This window comes from Punica granatum, chromosome 5 (assembly GCF_007655135.1).
Source record: "Punica granatum isolate Tunisia-2019 chromosome 5, ASM765513v2, whole genome shotgun sequence".
NCBI classification, from domain to species: domain Eukaryota; kingdom Viridiplantae; phylum Streptophyta; class Magnoliopsida; order Myrtales; family Lythraceae; genus Punica; species Punica granatum.
In genome coordinates, this window is record NC_045131.1 from 8,460,989 (window position 1) to 8,463,914 (window position 2,926).

The 2,926-nt window shown below is 47.5% G+C and overlaps 1 pseudogene; it reads right to left on the reverse strand.

The window, feature by feature from the left end:
• Positions 1-228: 228 nt before the first annotated feature.
• On the reverse strand, positions 229-2,692 carry LOC116208930 (annotated as a pseudogene).
• Between the last annotated feature and the right edge of the window lie 234 nt (positions 2,693-2,926).

Genomic DNA, 2,926 nt, shown 5'->3' on the forward strand with positions numbered 1-2,926 from the left:
ACCAAGCTGTCCTTGCTTCACTCAAGTATCACAGTTGCATGAGCAAAAAGGGAAAAATAAAGAATAAAAAGAAAAGATCAATTGGCTTCTACCGGGAAAAAAAAAGAAAGTTCGATTGGCTCCGTAGAGTCCCAGCGACCTTTGGGGTGATACGACTCATAACAAATCAAGGGCTAGAGGAGGAATCATCTATTGAGAGTTCAAAGACAAAATTTGATACTGGATCTGAAGTATAATTAATCCGCCAGCCAGGTTCCTAGCATCAGTAACCTTGCATAGTCCTTCCGGCCCCTTAACAGTCATCCCTGCTTGTTATTGAACTGCAATATTATCCCTTCTGGCCGGCAGGGAATTTAGGTTCATGGTTGGTCTCTTGGTCCTGTCTTCCTCAACACACGCAATTCCAACATCCAACAGAGCTCTTGCCTATCTTTTACTGTACCGACCCCTCAGCCTGGGGTCCATGACTTGCTCGATCCATGTGCCGTTGCTGGGATCGGATTGGATCATCCTTCTGATTCTGACAAACTTTGTCAGCTCTGCTTCCTCCATCTCTTCCATTCCATCACCTGCATCCGCAATTGCCCAATTTGAGACCCTGATCCCTCTCACCATCTCCAGGGCCATCACCCCATAGCTGAAAACATCGACTTTAGCAGTGATTGTAAGGTCCAGGGCCCACCCTGGTGCCATATAGCCCTTCGTGCCCTGGATCCTAGAGAAGTCCGAGCTTGTGTTGCCCCTCTGCAGGAGCTTTGCTAGCCCGAAATCCGCTATCTTGGGCTTGAACTCTGAGTCTAGGAGTATGTTCTCAGGCTTCCCATTACAGTGGATGACCCATTCGAGGCACTCGGGGTGCAGGTAAGCCAGTGCCCTTTGCAGTCCCCACAGCGATCCTGAATCGATCCTTCCATCTCAGGTGATTCGGTCCGAACAAATGCTTGTCCAGAGATTGATTCTCCACAAACTCGTAGACTAGAAGCCTGTTCCTTCCTTCAGCGCAGAACCCCCCCATTCTTGCAAGGTTCATGTGGTTGATTTTCCCAATTGTACTGACCACTGCCCAGAAGAACTCTTCTCCATGGTGAGCATCTCCCAGTCTCTTGACAGCCACTTCCCTTCCATCACCCAAATTGCCTTTATAAACTACCCCAGAGCCCCCTTTCCCGATCTCCTCCCTGAAGCTCCTCGTTGTGATCTTGAGCTCTCCATAGCTGAACTTCTTGAACTGGATTGACAGGGCTCGGTACCCCTCCTCCAATGGTTCGGGGCCCTCATGTTTCAGGAAGAGGATTCACCAGCCCGACAAGAAGAAGAAGATCTTGACTGCCCCAGTAACAGATGCAAACCAATAGAGATAGGCCCATCTGATCCTCTTCCCTATACTATGATACATGGTCGATGAACACACCAGGACCGTGTTTTCGCCCGATGGGCATATGGGTTGTGACCCATTCAATATAGAAGTCAAGAGGAAACTTGGAGTGAGACCGGGAGTTTCAGCCTTTCAGGTCCATAGTTCCAGGGAAGTCTGGTGTCTTAAACCCATTGAAGCGAGAGCTCTTTGTGAAGCATAGCCTCTGCCCATTGGTTCGGTAGGCAAACTCTAGGCAATTGCAATCCGCCAAGCAGGCATTCTGGCACCACTAATACGAGGTGCTGGAGTAAAAAATAAGGTCGAACCCATAATAATCAGACTGCGGAAGCTCCATGAATCTCACTTCGTCTGAAGTAACGTCCGGGTATGCGAGGTTGAACTTTGGCTTGCAACCACTGTTCCAATTCGTCAGGTCGCTTATCTCATAACCAGGAGGACATGAACACTTGGGCTCGGGTGTGTAGACTCAAATCCCGTTTCTCCTACAGACTCCATGAACTTTACATCTCCCTATCAGGGCCTCCCAAGAGACCGCCCAGGTGCCATCGGACTCATTCAAGCTATAGTCGCAAATTCCCATCATGATCGACTGTTAGCCTCCTCTTGATCCCATGGCCTCTATCGGAAGCGTAAACTGGAAACGGTCGCTAGACAGGAACTTCCCAGAATCATCCAGAATGGCAATCCTAGTGCTGTTATAATTCGTCCTCCAGTTCTGGAACACATTAAGTTCAGGATTGGGCCAGTAGCGGCTTGATATGTCTGGCCCATCGTACATCAACCTCAGCCCATTGTCGTTGTCAAAGTAGAAATATTGAAATAACCTGAATAATAAGATCCTCTACCGATGGAAGAGATAAGCTTCATGCCGTTAGTTAAGGGCTGGTTAGGGAGGAGAGTGTCCATTAGATTATCAAAGCTCTGCCACAGGATGCGACCAGACGGGTCCTTGAGGAAAAGGTTCCCACTCTCTAAAAGCTCGGCCTTGTGTGCCCCAGTGGAGGTGGTATTGGTTTCCCAGGCGATTGTCCCATCAACATCCGTCAGGACCATGACACCATTCCCCGGGAAATTGAGCCTCGAGCCCTTCCCATTCACAGGCTTGTCCCGGTTGGCCATCCAGACCACAGTACAGTCTCGTGAACCGGTGAACCAAATTGAATAGTAAGCATTCCCTCCAGCCCCGTAGAATCCGCAAGTGAACGTTTTCTTGGGGGAAACTAGAACCTCTGCGTCATCTTCAATTGATACCGAAGTGCCTCTTCTCATAGAGTTTCTTTGGGAAGTTGCATGAGAGAAGATGAAGGAAGACATGACAAGTAGAGCTTGACATTAATGTGAAATTCATGGTTGGGTTTGTTTTGATAATGAGAGAGTTTGGTTAAGAACAAGATTTATTCTGGAAGTAGAAAGCCTATATATATATATGTATGCTATGCAGAAACATATATATATATATATCATTTTCCTTTTCCAGAATATCTCTCCTTTTTTCACTCTTTTTCAATTTTTTCTTCAGAGCATGGTTTTCTCTCTGCATTTCTGCAA